General features: G+C 45.1%; 1 pseudogene across 1 annotated transcript; it reads left to right on the top strand.

Moving 5' to 3' along the window:
• Positions 1-109: 109 nt before the first annotated feature.
• LOC306956621 (maternal embryonic leucine zipper kinase-like) lies at positions 110-27,980 on the top strand (annotated as a pseudogene). The gene is made up of 18 exons: positions 110-707; positions 1,950-2,137; positions 4,351-4,530; positions 6,049-6,157; positions 11,109-11,194; positions 11,651-11,767; positions 12,313-12,456; positions 13,818-13,874; positions 14,934-15,026; positions 16,142-16,244; positions 17,730-17,794; positions 18,364-18,462; positions 19,376-19,439; positions 20,726-20,873; positions 24,677-24,823; positions 25,520-25,740; positions 27,438-27,531; positions 27,977-27,980. The product of its transcript is annotated as a maternal embryonic leucine zipper kinase-like (transcript).

The following is a 27,980-nucleotide window of genomic DNA, read 5'->3' as shown; positions in this document are numbered from 1 at the left end:
CTCAGTGTGGATGCCTCCAGGTGGGTTTAAATTTGGCATAGAGGAGTGCAATACAAATTGCGCTAAGAAAGATGATCCACCCAAGGAGCGTACAGCAGACTTGACAAACATGGATGGAAAAGACAAAAATGAACTGCCCTCAGGTGGTGGAGTTACACTCCAATCTCAAGAAACAGCAAACAGGGACAAGAGTGAGCACACCTGTGAGAAAGGCACGTGGATAACACCTCATGTTTCTGGTGCGAACGCAGCCAAAGCATCTCCTTGTGGTGCGAACTCTGTAGCTGTGCTGGAGGAAGCTACCAGGGAACAAAGTGACCTCAGCCATGGTGGTGATGGTTCTGATGCCGCTGTAGAGGCCTCAGAGGCTTTAAGCACCTCTGAAACGCCAAGAAAAACCGTGGTTTCTGCTCCAAAGTTTGTATTTAGGTCTGAATCTGTCAAGAGCGTTTTCAGTAACGAAAAGACATTCCCATCTGGCAATACCTCGGCCATCGGTTCCCTCTTTGGATTCGGCTTTAATCCTCCAGGAAAGAGCGCTGATGGAATTTCAACATCTCAGAAAGCAGAGCAGGAAAAACCGGGAGTGGCTGAAGCACCCAAAAGCTGCAGTGCAGCTCAGGAACCTTGGGAGAGCGAGGCATCCAAGCTGGCTCCTCCAGCACAAGATGGGCCCTCCAACTTCTCGTTCAAAATTCTGGAAGAAGGTGAGCGTTAACTGAACTAGTAATTTATTCAACCGTGCTGCTCATTAGTCAGTCGTTCATTAGTGCTAGTCATTGTCTGAGTTCTTCTGTCTTAATAGTATGTCGATTCTTTCAGTTCCAGTGCAGGTGTGTGATCTTCAAATCCTAGACTTTCAACTTGAGTGATACTGAGTTGTAGCTATTTGCACGTGAGAACAGAAACGTGCCTTATGCAGGATTCAGCGTTACTCTGCAGTGAGACAGGGAGTTGCGGGTAGGATTTTGGAATCTGCGAGGCGCTGTTTAAAATGTCAGGGTGAAGTGCTGAGTGCCTTTTTTGAGCTAAACTGGCAGTGGATGTGCGCAGGCCTCGCTCTGACTGGCCAGCTACAAGAGCAGCACATGTGCTTCAGCTTCAACTCGAGTCATCCCTTCAACCCGGAGACATCCTGCTGCTCTGCCTCCATTCCTTTCCGGTAGCTTTACATCTTTAGCTTCAGCCTTGCATTGTCCTGGTTTTTCTTGTACTTCCCAGAAGAGATGTGAAATAAGTTCTGTTCAGTCGCTGTGCCATATCTTCTGGAATTTCACATGCTCAAAGCTCATCGGTAGTACAGCTGCTGCAGACAGCTTTCCATTTCTGACTGTCTTTTGCAGTCCTTGCTTTTGCTTTTCCTCTGTAGATGATTCCCGTATGGCTCTTCCTTGTAGCTGTGTTTTGTTTGGTGTAAGGCCATCACTAATTCTTGTAACGGTATGAAAATGCTGACCTGTTCCTGGTCTGAGGCTTGAATTTCAAAGCTGAAATCCAAGGTTTCAAAGGGAAGGGGAAAGTATAGTGCTACTGGAACCAACAGACTCTAACAGTGTTTCAACTGAGAAAACCTGTCATCTTCCATTTGGCCAGTCACCCTTTCTGAGGCTGTGAGTGTCTGTATAGTAATAAAAGCTGGCACATATTGGGCTACCAGAAATATAAGTAAATGTCAAAGGAAGCTGGTGTCTGTAGTGGCAGTGGCAAGTTTGAAATCTTCATTATTGCATGGAGGTTCTTGGATAGCAGCAGAAAACCAAAGCATGGCGGATTTACAGTTCCTTAGTTATCCCGAATGAGTGTCTTTTTATCTAAGGATGCCATTTCAAAAGCTCTGAATGCAAGATGTTCTGAGTATCGTTAGGTTACTTCATAATGTACGTGCCAGAAACGATCTCAGTATTTAGCTGTCTTATCAGCTGTTTTCCACTAATGTTTGTTCTTTGCAGCAGGCCCCCCAGTCAAACAGGAGCTGCAGAGGGAATGTGTTGCTGCTTTGGAAACTAAACCTTCTGAGGAGAAGGCTGAAGGAGAAACTGCACAGGTCCCTTCTACATCTGTCTGTGGCGTGAGTAGCAGTGCGGAGGATGCCAGTCCAGAAGGCTCTCAGAAAGAAGTAAAAACTCAAGGGAAGAAAGTACGAGTCGAGTCTTTACGAAAGTTTAGGCAATAAATTTGCAGGATTATTCATAGGCTATCTTCACTTAGTGAGAAATAAAGCATCCAGCAGATTAAAAACTGCTTGACTTGTTGGGCTGTGTCCCAAGTCTGTTCTGGCACTGGAACTAAGGCACAGATCTTAGGTTTCTCAGGGAGAGAAAGGAAACAGCTTTGCCTCCTAAAGTAGAAACGGCTTTGGCTAGTAGAATTCCTCCTAGCAGGTATGTAAGAGTGGAGGGATTTCAGAGCAGTTTCCAAGGGAAATGGTGCTCGTTTTGGAATCGCACTGCTCCAAAGGCACTTCAGTCTCTTGTCGAGTCAAGCTTGAGTGTGTCTTAAGAGTAATGAAGAGTTCTTGTTTGTTTTTTTTCCCCAGTTGTTCGCTTCCCTTAATCCCTGTTTCTTAGCTGCTGTGAAGCAGTAGTAGCTATAGGAGCTATAGGAAAGTTGGAGACGGAGAACTTACTATCATGATTTCTCTGTACTGCAGTTGTAATTATAAATGGAGAAATTTATCGGTTGCTGGGAGGGAGGGAGAGAGGGAGGGAGAGGAGAGGGGAAATGCGGCTTTATTGGAGGGAGCGGTTATTCTTAGTGTCCAGACTTAATGTAGTTTGAATGTTAGGCTCTCGTGGCTGATTTGCTTACCGTGTTCTTAGTCGTGCTGACTCAGTCTGTACAAGGAAGGAAGAATTACATACTGCAGCAACCAGTGAACAACAGCGGTATTTGTGCAGTCAGCTGCGAGCAGCGAAGAAGCAGAATGCACAGAAACTGCTCACGTATCACAGGATTTACCAGGAGGTGGTGATGCAGCTTTTTAGGAAGGAGAAGAACTGTAAGCTCAAGTACAGATGAGTTTAGCTGGAAGTAGCCTTATGTAGCTTTGTAAGGCTTAACACAGTTGTTCGTGTCTGGATTTCGTGTTTGACCCTAGTGTGCCTAATAGGATGAGAAGCTTGCAATGACTGTAATCTTCTAGTTTGGCCTCCTGTAAAGAACAGACCTTAATTGCAGGTTAGTGTAATGATTAAGCAAGACTGACAGCGCACCAATAAACAGTAGGTAGTGTCCTTTAATTGGAACAGCTAATCTGATGAAGTCTGCAGAATGTCGTCTTCCTCTTTCTTCAATATCTTGTCTGCCTTTCCTCATCTCTTCATCATAGTCTGACTTCTGTGGGTTTTTTTCTCGCCTTACCTGCTCTTTTTCTCCTTTGGTGTCACTTCTCCCACCAGAAATGCTTGTCTGTCACGCGTTTCTGCAGTTCTTCCAAGTTTTTCTGTAGCTTTGGAAGATGTGTTAATTGAAGAATGTTAAAAGCCAGTAATGCGCACGTAGAAAGCGTGGAGGATATGCAGCTGTGAGGCCTCTGTGGAGAGCATTGCTGAGAGCTGGCTTGCAGAAAAGGGTCATGTTGACACAATCCCGCTGATAAGACTGAAATAACTAGGCATAAACACTAGCCTGCTGACCTGTCATCATCAAGGACAGCATTCCCTTGCAGGATTATGAGGAACCAACACGAAGCAATAACAGGATGCAGAACTGGGGGTGCTGACCGTGGGAATGCTGCTGCGGTTGAATCAGCTACCCGCGCGCCGACCTATCAGGAGCTCGCCTTTTGCAATATGTATTAGCCTCATTATACGCTGTAATAAATAACGGTGCCTTCTGATTAAAGTTTGAGAAAGCTTGATCAAGCCCTTGGTCGTATCTTTTCTCCCGCCGGTTCCGACAGGCCTCCGTTTATTATTTTCAGTTGATTCTTGTTCTGCTCAGATGCCAGTATGAAGTTATTTAACGGTCTTTAAGAGGAGAACACCTGGAATGCTAACAGTGCTGCGTTATCACTTAGCACATCATTCAGCAGACCTGAAATTTGGTGGGAAATTGTGGCCAGCACACTGGATAGCTTAAAAATCAAACAACTTCCTATGCAGCGTGGTGCAGGCAGTGTTGCATTGCTAAAATGAATTTCAAACGCTGGAACTTGTTGGGCACTTCCATTTTGAGAAGGCAGGGCTTTTCATTCACTTCAGTGCATGGTGAGTGTCGAGCTGAGGGTACAAAGCCACTGAAGAAAGGAAAACGTTGAATAATTTTGCATTATCTGATGTCAGAATTGTAACAGTGCTGTTGGTGACAACAGCTTCTGGGGAAATCACGCATTACTGTGCTGTGTTTCAGGTGGAGGTAAAGTCTGGAGAAGAATGTGAAGGAATTGTCTTGAAAGAGAGGGCAGAACTTTACAGCTGGGCCAGAGATGCTGCTCAGCGGAAGGAGCGCGCTCTTGGGGAGCTGAAGGTCCTCTTCCGGACACAGCAGAAGTATTCCAGGACCCTCATGAGAAGGGACCAAGTTGTTGAGGTGTGTGCAAAGCATGTCATCGCCACAGAAATGAACTCATTGCCCTCTGAAACATCAAACTGTTTGAATTTGGACAGCTGCAGGTGATGCTGGTGAGTCGGTTGGGTGGTTTTTACAGTTCTTTTCGGTCTCTCCTGCAGTTTGTTTGGCTTTGTTTTACCCTGGAGATCCTACAGAACAAAAGCTGCTGATCTCTGGCTGCAGTGAGTAGAGCTAAGGAAATCTCTTCTTGGGTTTGTTGTCAGACGGTGAAGTGGAAGTAGAGCGAGTTGCGGTCAGATTAGAAGTTCAAGAACTGGCTGATTCTTTCGAGAGGAGATTGAAGAATGCCAGCAAAGCTTGTCAGAGCTGCAGAAGGGCCAGCTCTCTCTGGCAGCGGAGCTGTCAAAGGACACCAGCCCTGTTGTTGTGTATTTTGACGTTTCTGCCAGCGATGAACCTTCAGGACACACAGCCACGGAGCTGCTTTCACACATTGTCCCTCGAACGGCTGAAAAGTTCAGGGCCCTGTGCACAGGGGAGAAAGGCTCGTGGATTCAAGAGTACCACGTTTCACAGGATAGTTAGTGACTTCCTATGTCAGGTAAGCTTAACGTGAAGGCTTTTCACGGAGAGAAAAAACCCACCTGGGCTGCAGCACCGCATGGATCCTGCCTGAAAGTGGGCTTTTCCAGTTTTTGACTGTAGTGAGAGTAGCCAAAATCAGCAGGGCTGCTGTCAGCAGCGATGCCTCAAGCTTTCCCGACACTTCTAGAGACGATCACGTTTTATTCTTGGAGAGCTGTGACTTCACGGGAACGCCACAGCCTGCATGTGAGACTTCATTTTGTTCATGCTGTTATCTGCCTGATCGCTCCTCTTTGACAGCTGTTTGATTTGTGGGCTCTTGAAAGCCAGCTTTCAGCCTTTGGCAGCAGCAGGAAGCAGAGCTCCCGACGTGTTGTAGGCAGCGTTTGCTCTGCTCGGGGGCCTTGGCTGCAGCGTGTGTGCAGAGAACAGCGTGCGTGTTTGGCATGGCTGTGCAGCAGAGAATAGAAATGGTACTTTTCTCATTTTTCAGTGCCTCCCAGGACAGGACTCTGTGGTAGATCAGAAACTGGTGTGCGTGTTGGATTTGCTGTTTAGCAGGTGCGTTCTCCTGCTGCATCTCTGTGCATCTCTGTATCCTACTGTACTTTGACTGCAGGAGTTTTCTCGCAGTAGGGTCAAGGCCACCCAAACTCAGTTCTGTTGTGCTTTGAGTATGGAGCCCTTTCAAGGCTTGATTATAGACCTAGCAGAGTAGAAGCCAATGCTGTGTGAACGACAGTTCAAGAGTGTCCTTTTCTAGAAGAAGAGCAAGGCAAAAGCGAGGACGTAATTCTAGCGATTCAGTTGCGGGCTTCTTTTAACTTTGTGTAGCATGGCATTTTACATCCTGTTACTGTGTTTCCTACAGGCGAGTTCATTCTTGGTTGTGTGACTGCTATAAACAACCGCTGGTATCCAGAGTGCTTCTGCTGTGATATCTGCCAACAGGTATTGGCAGGTATTGGATTTGTCAAGAATGCTGGCAGGTGGGTCTTCACCCTTCCTTCTGTCACTGGTAATGATGAAAATGGAATGAAAGTTGGGAGGGATGTGCAGGGTATGGTTCCTAAAGCTTTCCTGATGAGATGGAGTAAGCGAAGTGTCTTTTATGAGGAAAAGGTCTTAGGATGCATCACAAAACTGAGAGTGGTATCCTAAAATGTGCACGTGAAATATTAACTACTTATCTACTTCGGCACCAGATTTCCTGTCAAGTGTGTGTTTTGTGCTGGTGATGTTTCAGGATCAGTAGGATGATACAGTGCCACAGACCCTTAGAAACAAATCAGATGCAGAAGATTTGTCACTTTTAAACCGATTTTTATTTTCCTGACGTGGGTTCCCAGTATGAGTCCAGTTTATCACCGTTTTCACTACTAAATGCTCTCATTTCAGTGGGATCCTTCAGGGATTTTTTTTTAGTAGACGTGCAGCTGTTGCTTTCATATTTCTGATGTGATACACACAGTTATGTAGAGAACTAGGGCCTGTTTTGCCATCCAGCTTCCGATCTAAATCTCTGAAGAGTCTGAGGGTAAAGCATGGGAGTGGGGCGGGATGGAAGACTGCAATTTGCAGCACAGGGTGCTTCCTTAGGAAATAGGAAATCTGGGTGCAAACTTGCTTATGGCAGCAAAATGATTGACATTACTTTTCTGATGCAGAGGGCAGAAAATTGGTCTTCTTCAGCTGCCTCAGTCGTTGTCTTGCCTACATTCTTTGTTTTCAGTTGAGTTGCCTGAGCATGCTTTTCTTGTAAGCTTCCCCTCACCTCATCTTGCCAGCTTCTGCAGCTGCAGAATACGGAGCTGCGTGTTTCTGCGTCCCCCAGCGATGCATGGATCAGAGGCAGTGCAGGATGTAGCACACGTTGTTAGTTGTTTGGTTCTTAGTACAGGGGAAGCTCTCATTTCGGTGTCATGGCAGAGGCTGGTTTGAAAAACAACCTGTAGTACTGTGTCAGTGCTATTGTCAGCTTACATTTTTCTTTCTCTGATGTTTGACATCATGGGGAAAATGCAGAGGCGTGCATTTTGCTTTCGGTTACGTTTATGTAAATCTAATGAAACCGGTGCTAAGAGAGCCAGGATGTAAGCCAGGCAATGAGTACAGCTTTCTGACCTGTTTGTGACGAGTTCAGTAGCTATTTTCAGAGAGATTTGATGCATCCTACTTAGCAGGCTTTTCTCGGGATCAATCAAGCTTGTTTAAAAAGTAATCATACTGAACTGTCGTGTGTGATGCTGCTGAAGACATTACTGCAGTATAAATCCTGTTACTGAAACAAGTGCTGAAAATTATATGATCTCTACAGAAGCTCTGGAGTTGAATTGCTTCAGCTCATGCTCTCAATTAATGAATCTTTGAACAGGAAGGAACTCGCTGCTGATGCTCGCGAACCGAAGGGAGAATGATTACACTGTTTACCTGCCGTGACAAAATGGGCATCCCCACCTGTGGAGCACGTGGGAGACCAGTGAAAGAACGTGTGGTGAACGCTGTGGGCAAGCAGTGGCACGTGGAGGTAAGCATCAGCTGACACGTGGTCTGTCACACATGTAAGGGCTGACGTGCTTAACTGGAATATCGCCGACCAGCTGCCGTGAAAGGATTAGAAAAGTGTGCAGCAGTGATCAGCAAATCATCTCCTCATCCCATGTTCAACCTTCGTTTGCCCGATCTTCCACTGAGAAAAGACCTCTGCCTGCGGAGCTGAAATCAGCAGTCCAAGGAAGCATTGCAAGGTCCCTGTAGAACAACATTTCACCAAGTGAGAAGCAGGATGTGTGGAAAGGCAGCCAAGTTCTATGACAAACGCAGCACTAGTGGGCATCATAACATTGCTATGGCTTCCAGTTACTTGCCAGGTAAACATCTCCAAGGCAGTTGAGGTGACAGTTCCTATTTCAAGTCCGTGTGCAAGATTTACTTCATCTTCCATTTAAGCTGTGAAGATAAGCATTCTAGTCCTTTTGCTGTGAAATTCTCCTGCAGCAGGTGCTTTCTTCACAAGATGCAGTGGTGGTGCAAATTACTTGACCTCACTGGGTTCTGTCAATAATAACATACCAGAATCACTTCAGTGCTTTTTTTTTTTCTTTTTTGTACCTTTTGGGTTGAAATGTTAAAGACAGTAAAAGGAACGTTATTTTAGTGATCCAAAAGTACAGAGCAATAGTTGTAATTCTTATTTCCAAGATGGCACAGCGAGCTCAATAGGCTTTGGTCATATTCAGCATAGGGATTGTTTGTTTGCTTTCTCGGAAAAAAAAACCAACACCATTATTTACAAGTAATTGAAAAAGGATCTGTACTTTTCTTCGTAGCATTTTGTTTGTGCAAAATGTGAAAAGCCATTCCTGGGTCGTGGTCATCATGAGAGAAAAGGCTTGGCGTATTGTGAAACCCACTGCCATCAGGTAAGGCTGCATGTTTTTGAAAATGGTGATTTTTAAACTCACAAACAGATGTTATTAATGGGAGAAGGAAAATCAGGGAGAGTCTGTTTTCTTAGGATCACCTGTGAGTGTAAAGCCTAATCAGTAGATGTTCTGCTGCAGTCGGTTTGTGCGGGTTTCTCTGTAGGTAAGTTTTGCATTGCAGAAAGAAAACTGCAGGTAATTCACAAAGGATAGCTGGGCTAATCAGAATCTAATTGCTCTTCAAGCTTAGTGTTGCTTATCTTGAGCTGTTTCAAGCTTTTACGGATGTCTAAGATGGGAGCAGCTTGTGACACCCAGTTTTCCCCAAGCACATCAGGATGATCTGCCGCTCAGGAGCTGTGGTTTCACACAAAGCCTTTGGGTGGCGTGGACTTCCTTACAGCTGCAATTCTCAGACGACCGTGCGTTAAGATGCGCTGCATCAAGCAGCTCTTCCATCCGGTTGCTGAAGACCAACAAAGACTGAACTTGTCAGAGGACAGCACCTAGCATTGAAAGAAGAGCTGTACGTAGTTGCACCATTTCCCTCCAGCCTCCCTTGACTGTGCAGTCCAGGACCATAATGGATAGAGCTTTCTGCTTTGGAAGATGTGGATGTCGTTGGAGTCCAGTAGGGCATATCTGGAAATATTTGGAAACAGCCGAAGAGCCCTCGAGCACACTGAGGAGCTGTGAGAAGGCACTAGGGTGCTCTGAGATGTCTCTTGGTCCCCCTGCAGCACGCATGATTGCTCTGGGGTGTGTCTGGATATCTGCGGAGCAAACTGTGGGGCCCTGAGAAACCTCTGTGGCACATTAGGGGGCACTGGAAGCCAGAGGTCAACAGGGGAGTCCTTGGAGACCCCTTGGTAAGACTGCATGGGCCCTGGAGAGTAGGAGCAGCTTGTACTGCTTGCACCTGCTGGGCTGGGAGCTGATTGCCTGGGAGCTGATTCCCTTGGTTTGATTAATGTAATTACCGGATGATAATTAAATCACACTATTCAACAGTCGTTACAGATCACTTTTTTCCCAAAGTTCTGTCACGCAGCTGTTGCAGCTTTGCTACAATATGCCGAGTTGATTCAAAATTCCACTGATGCTCCTAAAGCACTCAAAGTGCGTTTGGGGGGCAGTGAGGAAACGGCTCTGACAGATTCGTCATTAACGTGCGTTATGCGGCAATCCAGGCCTCCTTGGGCTGCATAAATTCAGTTTCCCCGCCGCGTTCCATCTCCCTTCGGCGCAGCAGTGGAGCCGGAGACCCACTGACCACGGCGCACTGAGGCACCGCACCGCATCCCGTTCCTACCTTCCTCCCGTCGTGCACTGCGCGACAACAGCCGTTCCGGTTTCGGCGCTGCGGTGATTGGTCCACCCTCTCCCCCGACCGGAAGTGAGCGTTCCGACAGCGAAGTTGGAACCCGGCGAGCTGCCGGCCGGACCGCGCTCTGTGCAGCTGCCGGCTGCCCCGCTCGCTTTCGGCCCGTCGGAGCGCGGTTCCGGTCCGCGGCGGAGGCCGGGTCGCCCCGGAAAGGAGGTTGGGGGGCTGGGAGTAGCGCTCCGCGTGTCTGCGCTGAGGCGGCGGGGCTCCTCGGGCGGAGCGGCCCTTCCTGGGGCGGAGCGGAGCGGCCTGCAGAAAGGCCGGGCTGCGCTGTGCCGGAGCGGCGCGCGGGGTGGGATCGAAGCTGAGACGGCCCTGCTAAGGGACAGAGCGCTGCTGGGCCGCTTAGGCCTATGGGGAGAGGCTCCCGCTGCTTCCTAACGAGGTTCAGCAAGGCCGAGTGCCGGGTCCTGCACGTTGGCCACAGTAACCCCCGTGCAGCGTTACAGGCTTGGGGCTGAGTGGCTGGATGACTGTTAAGAGGAAAGGGACCTGGGGGTGCTTGGCTGAACACGAGCCAGCAGCGTGCCCGGGTGGCCAAGAGGGCCCGCGGCCTCCTGGCCTGCATTAGAAATAGTGTGGCCAGCAGGAGCAGGGAGGTGATCGTCCCCCTGTACTCAGCTGTGGTGAGGCCGCACCTCGAGTATTGTGTTTGGTTTTAGGCCCCTCACTGCAAGAAAGACGTTGAGCCCTGGAGTGTGTCCCGAGAAGGGCAACGAAACTGGTGAGGGGTCTGGAGCACAAGTCTTATGAACAGCGGCTGAGGGAGCTGGGATTGTTTAGTGTGCAGAAGAGGAAATGGAGGAAATGGCCCCAAGTTGTACCAGAAGAGGTTTAGGTTAGACGTAAGGCAGAACTTTTTCTCTCAGAGAGAGAAAGAGAATTAGGATAGGCTACTGGCTGCCCAGAGAGGTGGCGGGGTCGCCGTCCCTGGCAGCGTCCAAGAGGCGTCTGGATGAGGAGCTGTGAGATCTGGTCGAGTGCTTGTGGGAGCAGTGGTGATGGGAGGGAGGTTGGGACTAGATGATCTTGCAGGTGGTTTTCAACCTTGTGATTCTATGATTCTAAAACTGTAGTCCAGCCCTGCTGCTGCTCTGTGGCACGAAGCTCTGAGCAGTGCTCTGTACTGTTAGCGTAAGGGAAGTCCGAGCCATGCAGTGTGATTCACAGTCAACTTTAAGCCTTTTTGTTTTGAATTTTAGGTGGTTTTGCAGAGGTGAAACTCGGACGGCATCTTTTTACTGGTGAAAAAGTTGGAGCAAAAATCATGGACCAAGTTGCTTTAAGAGTAAGCCAAAAGATATTTAAATATGATGACACCTTCTGTTGCAGTTGTGGAGTTCTCGAGAACACAGGGAGGTGGTATATAGAAATGCAGCCTACTAGTGCCATTGCCTTTTGAAGGATGCTGTAGGAGTGGAAAAAGTTCAGCAGAACACCACAAATCTTGTTCCTCGTTGTTCAGAGGGCAATGCTCTCTGGCTGTAAAATGGAGGAAGTTCAACATTACTACAGCAACTTTAACAAAGTGCTAATGAGAATACTGGATATTTTACCTTTCAGCTTTCTCTGATCTGTGTTTTAGAATTCCTATGGGAGCAATGTCAGCCATTGCTGAGTTGATGCTGAATTGTGTACTGTCACATACAGGCTTTGACATCTTATGTTACACAGTAGTCAGATGTGGTACCTGGTGTGCCAAATTAGTTAGCAATTTCATAGCTTGCTTTTATGGTCTCTTAAGGATGACTTGCCTCGTGTTGGAACAGAAATTGGTGCCATGAAGAACTGAAGTCAGCAAGATGTTTGCCAATTGTATCATGTAACAGAGACATCAAAGGAAATATTCATGGTCTTGGAGGTAAGAAACAGTGCTTGTGCCACGCTTAAGGCTACTGTTTTTATCCTTAGCAGCAGACAATAATATAGAAATGAAGTTGAAATGAAATGATTCTTAAATATTTCAGTGGTGAATGGGTTCAAGATTCATTGGTTTTAAAATTAAGAATGCGATGTTCTATATTCTGTCTTTCTGTAAAAGGCACTAATCAGCATTCACAGTAAGGGAACTGGTTTTAATTCCTAACTCACACTTCAGTTTTTAAAGTAGCATCTGCAAGGTCTGCAGGACACCAGAGCCCCCACGTTGTTGCCATCTCGTGAGTGATTTATGCCACCCACGACATTGAGTGCAGTGCCTCAGTTACCAGATTGGAGGCAAGGGTCAGGTTGTGTAGCTTGTGTGGTGTGCCACAGTGCTGGCCCATGGCAAAACTGGAGCACTCTGTACTGCTCTGACTGAGCACGGGGAATGGTGTCCTGTGCTTGCTGTGCTCTCACTGCTGCTTATTTTTCTCTGATGCATTCTAAATACGTTGTCAGGTAACTTTACCTTTCTCATTAAAGCATTGTCCTGGAGGGAAGCTGTTTGATTATATTGTTTCTAAGGACCACCTCTCAGAAGAGGAAGCTCGAGTCTTTTTTCGACAGACTGTTTCAGCACTTGCTTATGTTCCCAGTCAGGGTCATGCCCACAGAGACCTCAAACCAGTAAGTCTGAACTGTATTCAGTCTTTCATAAATAACAATGAGCGTGTTTTTATTTTTCCATTGGGAGAGAAAGTTGTCCCTTTGTGGTTGTGGTTTAACCTGGCAGGTGCCTGAGCATCACGCAGTGCTTCACTCAATCCACTCCTTTCCAGTGAATTGCAGGAGGTAATGGAAGGGGGGAGAAAACCACACAAAGTAGAACTCATGGGTTGAGATAAAATTATTTACTGAGGTAGAGGAAGGGAAAAGGATAACAGTTCTGATGAACGCAAAAGCAATTGCTCACCACCTACCAATCAATGTCCAGTTAGGCTCCCAGCAGTAGAAGAGATTTACATGAACTTCTACACCCTTCAGAACTCCTTCCACACCATGTCATATGGTATGGGATATCCCTTTGGCCAGTTTAAGTCAGCTGTCCTAATTCTGTTCCCTCTCACTTCCTTGGGCTTTCAGCTGAGAATGACTTTGGCTCTGTGCAACACTGCCTAGCAGTAACTACAGGTGTCAGCGTGCAGTGTGCTCCAGTTTTGTGCCTCAAGGAAGAGCGATCCTTCAAACAAACAGTGGCTATGCAGAGTATGGGATGAGATGCATGCCTTGGCTCCATCCAGTGGGTTTTCTGTCACTGAAGGCTTTAAGCACGGGTTAGATACTGGAAGGTTTGAGTCTTTCTACACAAGTAGGTTATAACTTTGCATTTCTTAAGTTGCTGATATCGCCGAGTAAAGCAAATCATTACAGCACAAGCATTTTCCTAGGCATCTTATGAAATCCTCGTATCTAAAGAATCTTTCCCCTCTGAAAAATAAAGCATTGCCTATACTTTTTGCAAGGAACTGGCTTCCAGCTGAAAAGCTGGTGGATTCACAGGCTCGGACAGTAACTTGGAATGGAGGTGACTTCTAGAGATTTGTGCCTGAACCTGCTGCTCCGAGAATCCTGACACCAAGTTTCTCAGAGCTTTTTTGTTTTTATGCTCAACCTCTCCCAAGGATGAGGCTGCATGCTCTCTGTGGGCAATCTGTTCACTGCTTGAGCAGTTTTGTTTCCTTCTGTCCAGTCTGCCGTTTCCATGAGTGACTGTTTTCGGTCACTATCCCACCATGACCTGCTGTACGGATTCTCAGGAGTCTGTCTTTCTTTCTTCATGCCTCCCTTGTGGGCATTTAGAAGTTGCCATGAGGTTCCTCTGCACTCTGAACAAACCTCTTTCTCCCCAGTTTCTCTTCTCTGAGTGGGAGCTTCAGCTCCCTGCACTGACTGGAGGCCATCCACAAAGCTTGCTTCAGGTTGTTATCTTTCCCGGCCAAAAACTAACTACAGTATTGTAAATGTGGTCCAATCCGCTGATTGATGAGAAACATGTTTCTCATAATTTGAAGCTGACAGACTTTGGACTCTGTGCAAAGCCAAAGGTAAGAGTATCTGAAATCAAATATAATGTGCCCCCAAGTAATGCATGTTTTTCTACAGTATGCAACAGGGACTTGCCCAAACACCCTACATTCAAGCTGTCTCTGTGGTTGACATGCAGTTGCATCTTGCTTGGAAGGGCCTTAGCTGTGTGAGAGTGAACAGATTGCTCAGAAGCACACTCAGATTCTTTTCTCTATCCAGACTTCCTATTTTCACAGTCTAACTGTAGATAATCTTGTACGTGTATCACCTGTCTTATGCAAGGGCCTGTCATAGGAGCACTGGGCTGGCGTGCCATTATCTCTTCAAAGGAACTGTGTGTAGATTGAGATCATGGATAAAACCAAAGAGTTTTGCAGGTGACAAACAGATCCTGTGGTTGCATATGCTTGAACTGAATTGTTTCTTGATCTTAAAACGGCTTTCTAGGAGCCTTTACTTAACATGCCAGATGGGTGCTGGTGAGAAAGGATTTAATGGGAAGAGTGCCTTCCTGATTCAAAGAGAATTACTTATCCTCAAATCGCTTTTCCTGGCCGAATTTAGAGCCTCTCGCAGGTAATCAAGACCAACAGGCTGTTGTCCCAGTGGTATAATGTCATCTTACTCTGACCTGTTTAGCACAAAACCCAAGTAGAGTAATAGGATACTCTGAATAAGGAATTATTCTACCAGTTGTTCTTTGTCAAGTTTGTAAAGTGATTGCATGAAGTTGCTCTAAATGACCAGCGAGCCTCAAACACAGCAGCTCTTGCATGACTTCTTTCTCAGTTTGGTGTTTGCGCAGACAGTTCATCTTAGTAGATGATCAGCTGAGGAAAATAATGCATCATGCCAAGGATACATCAGATAAGTGAGCAGCTTGGGATCTGTATATTTGTACAGTGCTCATGGTCTTAGACAGTATTTGCTTAGTGAGGTCACCTATTGAATGAAAGCCAAATATATAATGAATGAAAGTATGCCCAGGAGAAGAAGCCTTTGAGGCTTCTGAAGTGTCCTTACAGAAAGCATGAACTCTGTTAAAGCAAACTCTTCTGTTTTCTGTGTTATTCCAGGGAGGCCTTGATGACCGCCTGAACGCATGCTGTGGAAGCCCAGCATGTGCAGCACCAGAGCTAATCCAGGGCAAAGCCTATATTGGCTCAGAGGTATGCAGACCAGAGTTTGTTTTGCACCTCTCCGCTCTTTCCCTCCCCAGAGAGCGTTTAAAGGCAGTGGAGCTCAGATACGCTCACTTGGTTCCCCTCCTGAATTCTGCTGGGTTGCGTTGCTCAGTAGCTCTCAGAAGCTGTCAATGGCCACAGACTGAAAAGTGCAATGGGCCGCAGTTCACACAGCTGGCTGGTTTGTCTCTGGCTGATCCTCATCTGTCTCCACCATTTGTTCCCTACTTTGGGGCTCTGTAAAACAGCAACTTCAGAGATCTCCTACTATTAGTAAGTTTTTGAAAGAGCAATTTGCTCTGCTAATTGTCCATCATTGGTCAAACTCTTGTGCGGTCTCAGGATCTTACATGTTTTGTTAGACTTGTCTTTAGCTTCCAAGTTGTGTTGAAGACTTGCTTCCACTGTAATGCACAATGTACTAAAAACTGAGAGACGAAAACGTGAAGAGTTTTTCCAGCCTTGATTTCATGTCTAGAACTTTGGAACCCACTACTTGCAGTTGTTCATCTGTCTCAACTGGTCTGGTTTGAAATGCCCTCATGCTTGTTGAATTGCTCTGCTGTTAAAGATAGAGCAATTCTTTCGGGTACCATTGCACTGCTGTTGATGGCTTCTAATTCTTGCTTTCTTTGTTTTCCCCAGACTGCTTTTCAAGCCTGCTTTTTCTTTACAGTCAAAGAGAGAATTGCACTGTGAGATGTAGAGCCTTGTTGTGCCTGTACATAAAGAGAACAGCAGCAGAGCCTCACAGCTGACTGCTGGCAGCTGTCGTTGTAGCCAGTAGCACGTAACTGTGCCAAATCCTTTGTGATGGGTTTGATTTCATTTTTGCCAGTGAAATCCTTGTAGGTATAAGGTACTGCAGAAGGGTGATGAGCTAAGATGAAGATACTGGTTTTCGTAGTGCTTTAAGTTGAGCGGAAGAGCAATTGAATTAGGGTCATATGCTTTGTCTGGAGCCATAAGGTTTTTTTCCTGAGGGAAAGAGCCAGCTTTTCGTAGGCTGTATGTGGCCTTTGGCAAGGGCAGACAGTGCAGTCTGTCAGTAAGCCATTTTAAGTGCTTCAGGTTTGTAAACTTGTCCTTTTATTTTTCAGGCAGATTTTTGGAGCATGGGTGCACTGCGGTACGCTCTGCTGTGTGGGTTTCTTCCTTTTGACGATGGCAGTGTGATGGCACTCTACAGGAGGATAACAGGAGGTATCGATGGTGCTAGAATACACTGAGAAGGGAAATAGCTGAGCATGACAAGAGGCCTTGCTTTTCTGATGGCAGAACATGCTGAGCTGTGCTGTGCGTGGAAAGGCCTGTCTGCTGAATATTGTCCCCTTTTTTGCTGCTTTGTCTACCAGTATTTTGTGGGTTTGGTTCTACACTTGGTTGGCCTGTGCGGCGCTGTAGCCTGATTATATAACATGGTAGCATGCAGAGTTTGAGGAGAAGTATTTGCTTGCCAATGGGCTAATTTCTGTATCTGGTTCTTCAACTGGCTGCTCCCCGTACTACCTGTAGTAAAAATAGAAATACATCGTTTGATTTACCAGAAATGAATGTTATGGAATGCCAGCTCTTCTCCTGTCTAGGAAGAGCAAAGTTCTGCAGCTGCTATCAGAATTTCCTCTTCCAGAACCAGGAGGAAATGTAGGACCCCACTGATTGCCTTTGAATTCAGCAGTTCGTTCTGTTTCCTTTCAGAGCGCACAACAACCTGAGCGTGTGAATCAAGTGACCCGGCTTTTCAGGCTGGTGTGAGCTGTGTTGTGCACTGAGCCTTTGTCCCTTTGTAATTAGGACGTTGTCCATTTCTGCAGGACTGCAGAAAATCCTTTGTGCTAATCACTACTCCAATTTGCAGAACGTGGCAAATGGAAAATGATCCAACTGCTTCAGGTGTACATTTCCTTAAAATTGTGGATAGTTTTGGACTGCGAGCCTGTAAGCAGAATGGAGCTCTTAAAGCTGTCCAAGATTGTTTCTGCACCATTTAGTTCTATCTGTCTGATGCACACAGGAGCTGAGGGCTGCAGTGCTTGAACTGGTGGAACTTGTTTAAGTGAACTGGGATGAGCAAGTTTCAGAACTGAGTCAGAATGCAGTAAAAAATGGATACTCTCACAAGTATTAAGATACTGACTTGCTATTTCTGCACTGAATTTGTTTTGATTTTATGTGGCTGTGATCTGAAAAGTGCTTGGAATGCAGACACCGAGGCATTGTTGTGTAATTGACTGTCACACGTTACAGATCCTGAGATATCCTGGAATCTAAAACTCAGAACTGGTTTAAGTCTACTGCTTGAATCCAATCACAGCATCTGTGTTCAGTGTTCTTTTCCCTGTAATGCTCCACATCACTTCATTTGGGAAATACTTAAGGAAATTGACTATGTGCCGTAACTGTTGTTAGACCAAAGTATTTCTGGTGTGCTGTTGGGCATTTTGTAGCTCTTGTGAGCAGTTTCCCTTCCAGCATTGCCCTCAGCCAAGCACGTGTGAATTTTTACCATTACATTTATTCAGGCTGTTCTTAAAGCAGAGTTTGTAATCTCTGTTCCTACGCTTTGAAAGAAAAGAGATGTCAATATCATCCAAATAATTTAGTAGTTCCTTTTGAGCTAGTTGTTGAAGGTTCATTCTCAGTCCTCTCTTATTTTAGTGAAGAGAATAACTTTTTTATTGCAGAGAGGAAAAGACACTGTTCCAAAATGGCTTTCCCCTAGCAGCACGCTGCTACTTGACCAACTGCTGCAGGTAAAAGAGCTGCTTCTATTCAGATTGATGTACAAAATGCTGTTGCATCAGCTCAAAGCATTGATGGAGTGCTTAGAAAATATGCGGTGTTTAAACAAGTTAAACTGCTCCACGCCTGATGTCCTTGAAGTAAAGGTTAGCATTGCCTTGTGCTGAAAATTCTCCAATAGTCACGTAGTACTAGTTAATGGTTATAGAAATGATTGCAGTTTTAATAACTACACAGTCTTCAAGCAGCTTGCATTTGGATGTTCTTAATTGTGCTGTGTAATTAAAAGTGATCTGTACACAAAAGCTGTTTCTCAAAGGAAGCTGAACGTACTGAGTGTGCCTTTGGGCTGTATCTACGCAGTCTCACAGACAAAATGCTCGTGGAACATTTACTGTAACTGTAGGTGCTGTAACTGTTCTTCACAGCTCAGGTGTTTGACGTTCCTTCTGGTGAAGTGAATAAATACTGCTGGTCTCTATTTGTGCTTCCAGGCACCTTGAAGTTGTTAGGAAAAGAATAACTGTCTGCAGTTCTTCTCGGTGATGTAAATAACAGCTTGAATGTTGCTGCCCACTAGGCAGACCCAAAGAAGCAGATGACAGTTAAACTCCTGTGAAATCACCCTTGGCTCATGCAAGGTTATTCTGGTGCTGTTGAGTGGCAAAGTAAATACCCAGTAAGTACACACACTCGAAGAAGCCTAGGTATGTTCTGGAGTCTTTCCTGGACCACTGGCATCCTCTCAGAATGGGAGTGATAACACATTTCTTCAGAGGCTGCTGACAAGTGGTGACTCTCCGGGGTCCATTTTGGCACCTTCAACACCTTTGTCAGTGACAGAGAGAATGGAACTAGAGAGCACCTTCAGACAGTTTGCAGGCAGCCCCGTGCTGAGAGGTGCAGTGGATAAAACAGGAGGTAGGGATGTCTCATCCTGGTGGTATTCAGGGCCGGGTTGGATGAGGCCCCGGACAGTTTGATCTGGTGAGTTGCAGCTTTGCAACTTGGAGCCTGATGGTCTTTAAGGTCCCTTCCAACTCAAGCCGTTCTATGATTCTCTGGAACTGTGCTTGTCCTCCTTATCTCTCAATTGTCTGACCTGTGTGAGAGGTTGGGGTAGGGGGGTTGGGGTGGGAATTGGGTGTGTGAGGGAGATTCTTGCTGCAGATACTGAGAAGTTGCTGTGTATTTGCAGCCAATGGCTGCTGCTGGCCTCTGGGTGCCACTGTTTCTCTGAAGAACAGCTGTGCTGATCGTACAGCACCGTGTGCTGTGCATGCCGTGCAACTGAATAATTAAGAGGGGATAGAGGTGTAACTTGTGCTCTAGTGAAAATCTCATCTGCTGACAGACTTTTGTACTTGAATGCAGAACCTGTTGCCACAGAGGGACCAGTTGCTGAAGCGTGGTGACTCTTTCTGTTTACTCCTTGCAGTATTTAGCCCTGATGCTAACTATTTAAAATAGCAAATCTGAAATGGTGGCTAACTATTGGCTTGATTGGTGCATATCAGAAGACTGTCATGGTGATATTGGCTCTGTGAGATGACTCGGAAGCTGTTTCTTCAGTACAGGTCTTGTTCTTGCAGCTGGGGCACCTTGATGAAGACTGTGCAACAGAACTTGCTGTGTTTCACAACCAGAGCAGAGAGAGTATATCGGCATTAATATCAGAGGTAATGAATGTATGTAACTCTTTGTATTTAAGCTCACTGCTGCAGTAAATAACCTTTCTGTATTAACAGACTCTAATGCTTGCTTCTTCTCAAACATGAAATCTTTCATACCTTTCAGAGCTAAGGTACCCCTGCTGAACTCCATAGTCTATCTGTAGCTAACAACTACATTTCTGAAGTTCACACTATTTTTCTGCTTTAATTTTGTTTTCTAAGCCTTTCTGTTATTTTGTACCATGTTAAAATCCTGATGAATCTCTGGAAGTCCAGATAGACTCAAAACAGAAACTTATGGATGCACAGCAGGTGTCACATGCTGGCTTAACTCACTGCTCTGAAATGTTTCATTAATAAGTGGAAAATATCAACTCCTCACTCAGACAACCAAACAAGCTTTGGGAATTACAGCTCACAAACTCTTAAAGAAATGAATCCATCCCAGTAACTTTTGAAAATGAATGAGAAAAGCTAAACTGAGTGCTTGTAGGGATATTGTATCAGTGCTACTAATGACATTCCAAGCTGCAGAAGAGATTTAAAACACGATGTGTACTCTGGCTTTAACCTGAATCTGAAAGCTGTTTCTTGAAATTGAATTGTCTTTCTATTAAATAGAAAGTGGTAGAACTTGGAAGGATTGTTAAGATTTCCAGATAACTTTAGTAGGAATAGGTATAAAATGTAAGTTTTACCTAGGAGAGACATTTCTACTTTTTTTCAGGTACAGAAAATAATGAGAACAATCTACCTACGAGGGGAAGAAGTTCTTCCATGTTAGTCTGTAATATTTTCACAGTCCTTTATCAGAGGACTTCTAATGCCTTATAAGTAATTCAAGCTCATTGTGCTACACTGTGAGTCTATCAAGCAATTTACCCATGGTTCTCATAGTAGTCAAAAAGCTGCTGAAAATCAAGTTGAATGTTGATGCTCCTTGGAGCTGGGCTGAAACATGACCCCCAAAAATGATGGGAGTCCAGCTGAAATACTGTGCAAAGTGCATTAATAGGAGCTTTGCCATTCACTCCAGTAGAGCCATTCTGGCACCAGCTTTACTTTTCACTTTCAGCAATTGTACTGCTCTCAAGCAAAAACAAGAGCAGTCTGCTTCTCTATCTTAAACTTGTTGTGTGAGCAGCTAAGGTCTGAAACTAGCCTGATGTGATCAGACGTGAAGGTTGCACATCAAGGGGAAAATATTCCAGACATGCAGAAACGTTCAGAACGCTAAGCTTTCTTTGTACTGACAACTTCTCTGAAGAGATCTAAATGCTCTTGTTTTCAGGTGGAATTGTGACCAGATGTCACAACCTATCTCTTGCTTCAATCCAGGAAGGTTCGTGGCAAGCGCATCCACTTAAGGATTCCATCACAAACGACGTGCCAGTACAGCACAGCCAGCAAGCCAGGGGTAAGTGTTAGAGTTCAGCACAACATTCTGGTAAAAACGCTGCTGTGTGCTGAAGCTCGGCCTGGGTAAACAGCCTGGTGGCCTCAACATCTGTAAGAGAGATGTGTGCAGCCAGTCTTGGTCGTCAGATCTTGTTCTATGATAAGGCCACTCACTTTGTGCACAAAGGCAGAGGATGAAATCTTTCTAGATTTCAGGGAGGCCTTTGATCCTGTCCCTCGTGGCATCCTTCCAGACAAGTCATCCAAATGTGAGATGGACAGGTACAGGCTATACTGAGTGGCTCAGTGGCAGAGCTCAAAGAGTCACAGTGAATGAGGCTCCCATTGACTTGGACGCAGGAGAGGCGTGCATCCTCTGCAGGTTTTCTTAAACAGCTGATGCTATTTAACTGGGAAGTGCTGGAGGCTCCCTGGAGGGATGGGACACCTTGCAGAAGAATCTAGATAGATCAGAGCGTTAGGCAATCAGCAGAGGAAAATGCCAGACATTGTACCAGCAGTGGAATAGGAACAAACATACAGATGAGGAGACAAGTGTCTGGAGAGCAGTACTAGGACAGGGTCTAGAGGTGGTGGGGACAGCAAGTTTAACATGAGCCAGTGGTGTGCCCTGGCAGCCAGGAGGAGGGGAACAAAGCTGCTAACAGGACTGGAAGGTGTGTGCTCTGAGGAGAGGCTGAGGGCACTTGCATTGCCTAGTCCAGAGAAGAAAAGGCCAGGAGATGACCTCTTTGCTCTCTGCAACTCCCTGAAGAGGGGAGAGCAGAGGAAGGTGCTGTGTTTACCTGGGAACCAATGACAGGACGATCAGGAATGGCCCAGAGCTGCATCAGGGGAAGTTCAGACCAGACAATAGGAAACATTTATTTACTGTTAGTGTGGTCAGCTGCTGATACAGGCTTCTTAGGCTGGTGGTTGATTTCCCCACCAAAAAACATAAAAGCCATACAGAGTTGAAGTTACGCAAGAAACTCGAGGTGATTGCTCTTGGAGAAGGACCTTGCACAGAGAAATGCCCTTTTGCTGCATGTTCCCCATCGGCCATGAAGACCAATAGTACTATTGAGGTTGGAGATCTTCCTGCTCTGGATTGGTTCCTTTCATTGTCTCTTGGTGGATTGTTTTCTCCAATCTTCAGGACTGTGAGATCTGCCAATGCTTGCAGAGTCTCAATTTAGTCTTTCTTACTTCCTTATCTTGCAGTTAGAATAAGCTCTGTGGCTTTCTTTACTTGCAGCTGGGTGAAAGTCCAGCAGTCTGTTTCCTTAGGCTTCAGCAGGTTTAATTGCATCTTCTAAGCAAGTTCTGTGCAAGATTATTCTATTCTAGCACAACAAATTAGAGAACAAGAATAGCCTTATGAATATAGAATCATAGAGTAGAATCATAGAATGGTATGGATTGGAAGGGACCTTTAAGATTATCTAGTATCTATAGGCAGGGAATACCTCCCCCTAGATCAGGCTGCTCAAAAGTCCTATCCAGCCTGGCTTTGAATGCTTGGAAGGAGGAGGCATTCACAACCTTGCTGGACAACCTGTTGCAGTGTCTCACCATCCCCACTGTAAAAAATGTCTTCCTAATATGTAGTCTAAATCTACCCTTTTCCAGTTTAAGCCATTTCCCCTTGTCCTGTCACTACCTGGCCTCATAAAAAGTCCCTCCCCAGTTTTCCTGTAGGGCCCTTCTGGTACTGGGAGGCCACTACAAGGTCTCCTTGGAGCCTTCTCTTCTCCACATTGATGAGCTCCAGCTCTCTCAGCCTTTCCCTACAGGTGAGGTGTTTCAGCCCTCTGATCATCTTTGTGGCCCTCCTCTGGACCTGCTTAACAACTCCATGTCCTTGTGCTGAGGGCTGCAGAACTGGACGCAGTACTGCAGATGGTGTGTCAGTGAGAGCAGAGCAGAGGGGCAGCATCACCTCCCTTGAACTGCTGGTCACAGAATCACAGAATTGCAAGGTTGGAAACGACCTGCAAGATCATCTAGTCCAACCACCCTCCCATTCCTATTAGTGCCACAAGCTACTAAACCATATCTCGTAGCTAATAATAATGTGATTTCTGTGATCACAGCGAGTTAGTCTTTCACACCCAGATCATTAGTCTTTCTGGGTTCAGCAACAGTGAAGTTGCTCTATCTATCTAGCTGGCACTTGTGACATGGGTGCCATGTAGGTCTGGTTAGTGCTGCTATTCAAAAAATGCATTATGCCCTCACATACGATGATGAAAATCACGTAACACAGCAGCCTATCAGTCCTTCCACAGTAGTCAGAACAAACTTCACCTGCCTGCCTGAAGATAAGGCATCTGAATACATGCTCAACCTGCCAAAATACCTGAACAGCAAATGCCTCTAATTAGAACTGGTCTCATGTGAAGACAAGAAAGTGAGAGAATGTAACCTTTCACATAACCTGGCATTGTTCAGCCTGGGGAAGAGATGGCTCAGGAAGATCTTATTGTGAGTGAATACCTGGACTGAGGATGCAAAGAAGGTGCAGCCAGGCTCTTTTCATTGGTGCCCAATGGCAGGACATGGGCAGAAACTGGACTGCAAGAGATTCTGTCTAAACACCAGGAAAAAATTCTGTGTGTGGGTGACCAAGCACTGCCACACATTGGCCAGAAACGTTGTGGAGTTTCCCTCCTTGGAGATTTTCAAAAGCTGACAGAAATAGTTTGGGGCAGCCTGCTTTAGGTGACCCTGCTTGGGCAAGAACGTAGGACCAGATGAGCTGCAAAGTCCCTGCCAACCCAGTCTGTGATTCTGTGAATTTGATGGCACAAGAGTATGCACCACCTTTTTGGAAACAGTTTTATGTGTAAGGAAATTCCAAAAAAATCATTATGGCCTACATTTCTTCTGAAACACAATAGTCACGATATCCTGCTCAGGCATTCATATTGTAATGGAACGTGATTTCAGTTACAGAATAGAGATTGCCCATAGCTAGCAGCCCTCTGGAAAGGGCTTTTTAGTAAGTCATCATAGAGCTTCCCTAGATCTGCTGTTTCTGCTTTCACTAGCAATGAGACACGTGATCGTTGTGACATCTATGAACACAGGTCAGGAGACACTTATCTGTCAGTAGAACATAGCTTCCAAAAATGCCTCCTTTCTATCTCAGGACTGATAAGGTAGCTGCATGCAGTATTGGCAAAGTGGTATGAAATAAGTCCATGGGAAGGATGTTCCTGAAATCATAATGAGCTGTTAGAAACAAAAGATGTTTTGATACCACAGTCATGTGTGGTGTGAGATGTGAAGGTTAGCAATCTTGACTGAAATACTGAATTCCATGATTCAGTAAGGAACTTTTGCCTGGGCTTCCTCATAGGCTTCCAAACACTGCTTCAAGCAGTGCTGCAGATTGCACAATCATATGTTTTGGACATGACTTGTTTACCTTTCTATGAGCCACTTTCAGACCTCACGGCATTCTTTTCTTCAGTTCTTTCCAGGCTGTTATTTGACTTTTGTTGGAAAGAGCTTGTGGTCCAAGTCTCCAAATGGAAGGCTCTGAGATGCTGCTCTTGTTGACACAGGTTGTAAAAGATGACTCGAGCTTTAAGAATAATTTCCCTTCTGCTCTTGATATGAATGTCAAATCCACAATTACAATATTAAGAGCATGATATAAAGTTGGGGCTGTTGGCGTGTGGACTTCCATTAGCTGTTAGCCATAGTTAGGAACTTGCAAAGCAATCATATTTAGATTTTACTGGTGTTATTTTTTTCTGATGAAATCTTCCTTTTAATCCTGCAGAAGAATCTCAACTGAACACTTCTTTTCAGTCTGAAAAGGCTGTGACATCTGAAGATGTGCCAGGTTGCAGCCATGTGCCACATGCGTTTGGATCCATGGAATTTGCTGATGGAACTTCATTGTTTGAAGAATCTCCACTAGAAGAGTTTGTTCTAAATACTCACAGAACAAAGCAGGTGTCTGAAGATCCAGTGCTAGTTTCTGACAGAAAAAATACAATTCTTAATCCAGAAATCTGCTTCTCAGTGTGTATAATGCCTATTACATATTTAAGTATCTAGTGGACCTTGACCAAAGGGAGATACAGATTGAGCAAAGGAGTATGTTGAGCATAAATTGTGATGCCTTCTACCTGAAAGCCATGGTTCATTTGATGAGAACCTTAACTTCAGTGTTCGGTTTGCACTGACACAGCGAGTAAGGAAACAAGCGAAGGAGTCAGTGAGGATTTTAAAACAAAATGGGAAGTGATAAGGCACAGTTAATACGATTTTGGAGTTAGGCAAGAGGTGGACAGAGCTTTAAAGGTACCGACAGAAATTCAGTCTCTCTGTATTGGACAAGAAAACCCACAGTGAAGCAATTCAAATTTCGCAGCTAAAAAAGTGATAATTCATAGCTATGTTTAGATAAGCTGGTGAGGAGTAATCCTAAATGTAGAATTTAGATGAACAGATAGAAAAATGGCACTTGACAATCTGTAAGAAGCAAACTCATTTTAGGGGAGAATCAGAGGTACTGAAGAGTTTTTAACTACTTTGCTCAATAGACAAGTAGTGTAGGATGTTTTTATAAGCATTGTGTCTGACCTGCTTAGATGTTAGAATTTCCTTGACAGTGACTTCTCTGGATGTGATTGCAGTACCTGGCAGCATTCAAGGTGTGATACTCAGCTGGGCGATAAGGAATTCACACTGTCAGCTCCAGTGACAGGAAAAGTGGCATCTATGAAGCATGCAAAGAAATGTGGATGCAGAGTCAGCATTAAGAAATGCGCTGCCCTTTGCACTTCCTGCTCCAAAGGCCTCCTTTCCAAAGAGTGAGACACAGAAGCAAGTGCAAGGCAAACCCCTCCAGGCACCTCCTTCCAAAGGTATGTTGTGTCTAACAGATGAGAACCTAGAACGTGTGTAGCTTAGGGATTTTTTAAACTCAAATGTGAACACAATACTTGTGGATCCTAACCTTCTGTTTCTGGAAGATTTAGGTTTGGGGTTTTTTTGGTCACAGCGCATGTATTCACCAGCCTGTACATCTGACAGTGCACTGCAAGAGGTTTAGCCATATGTCAGGGCAGGTTACTCGTCTGTTCATTACAGAGGTTCTCACAGTTTCGCAAGGAGCGTGCCTTTAGATGCATCCAGATAATGAGACAGTTGCTGTTCCTAAAACTAGCACGTGGTTCCACTTCTCGTGGAGATCTAGTAGAAAATTTCTTCAACGTTCATTATGGTTTTTTGTTTTCTTCTGGGCTGCTGTGTTGAGTGAAAGAAAAGGGTAAATGCTTTTATTTAACTGTGCTCTTATTGCATCTTGCTTCTAAATGAAATGTAACCTGTACTTTCACATATCTGCTTGGTGTGGCATTGAAAATACTGAGGCTAGCAATGTTAACAGCTGCATTTACGTGATGGACCAGAAACGTGTCCATGCTGTATCAGCTCCTCTGGGTTACAGAGATGTTTGTCCTCATCCTTCGTGTTGATACTGCACGTGTTCACTCTGCCCTTTAAAGTATTAAGCGCTTCTTACAGTTGAAGATTCTTCTGTTCCAAGTGCTAGGGAATATTGTTCAGAAATCACAGAATCACAGAATTGTAGGGGTTGGAAGGGACCTCCAGAGATCATCAAGTCCAACCCCCCTGCCAAAGCAGGTAAATGCTCCATCTCTGCAGGCTAATATGTTACTAAGAGTCACTGAACATACCACTTTCCTTTGCTAAGTGTTCAACGAAGCGCATTACGAAGGCTGGTTGTTCACACAGGTTTTATTTTTGTCTTAAGACTGCATGTGGTAACTTCTGATGTTGGTCTTATGGCAAGCTTAAAAAGTGAAAGTAGGTATTTCTTACATGAGAAGTGCAGAAGTGTGATTTCAGCTCATTTCTGTTAGATATTCCTGAGAGTTAAGCAATTAAAATACTGTTGTTGTTCTATTGGAAGTTCTTGCATTCAGGATAGTTAAAGCAGTGCTTAGAGATATAACAATAAATGGTGGGAGTATCTCTTGGAAGTGTTGAGAACATGGCTGTCTGGGGCCAACTGCTGCTATGGAAAGCTGAATCTTCGAGCTGTATTGAGTTGTCTCCACAAATGCAAAGCTGCTCCACAGAGCTCTTTTCCAACACGTGGGCAGTAGAACTTTTTAGGCCGTTACTCAACATGTAGTATTAACTGTGGTGATGCAATTCGCACCTTTCACCTGAAGGAAAGTGCTTGATGTGGAATGCAACCTTTTGACATAGTAAATTCCTCAGTGTTTGTCCTGAGACCAGTGGCAGAACAAGAAACCAGTTCTGGTCCTCATCCCTTCCAAACTGTAGTACTGCACTGCGCCGGCCCCTCAAAGACTTTTGAATTACAGAGCTCTGGGGGGATCAGTCTCAGTTTTCAGTTGTAGTCTTGTTGTTCTAGTTAAAACCTATTTTATCACGATGAAGATGTGGACTAGAGATAGATAGGAGGCTGGCTTTAAAAAAGTAATTGCTAATCGTGAGAAATCCTGACTGAAGAGAAGTCAATCCTCTACTGCAGAAACATACCTGCTTTGGTTTGGATACTTTCTTTCAGAGAGCCAGTGCACAACAGTCATCGCAGTTAAGAAGCCCAAAACACCAGCAAATACGTATGAACTGACAGCAACTGAGGTTCTTCCTGAGAGGAGGTAAGTGTGCAGTTATCTGTATATGTTCTTGGTTTAGAGCAGTGCTACCTCAATCAGTGAACAGCCTAGGAAGCATTGTTCACAACAGCAAGCTGTATTTCCTTTCTCTTGGTTAAAATTCTCCTAAAACCTCTTGCTGTATTCCCTGGGAAACACTGAAAGCAGAAAATAAAAATTAAAACTAGAAGTCACTCATCTTCAGAATGCATTCCTGTTTTCCATAACATAAATCCCATCTTGTTCCATTTTCCCTGTGCTGCAGTTTTAAAAAGCATCTCTGAGCTTCAAGCTCAACTGACATGTAAGCAGAAACTCTCATAATACACGACGCTTCCTTTTGTTTTCTTCATTCTATCTGATCATATTCTAATAGTGCATATGAAATAACTACAGTCTGATTGCTGAGGAAAAGTGCCGCCACACTAACAGCTGCTGTTATTCCCAGTTGA

This window comes from Tetrao urogallus (genome assembly GCF_951394365.1).
Source record: "Tetrao urogallus genome assembly, chromosome: 33".
NCBI lineage: Eukaryota > Metazoa > Chordata > Aves > Galliformes > Phasianidae > Tetrao > Tetrao urogallus.
The sequence above is the reverse complement of the archived record's forward strand: the minus strand, read 5'-3'. Positions and strand labels throughout refer to the sequence as shown.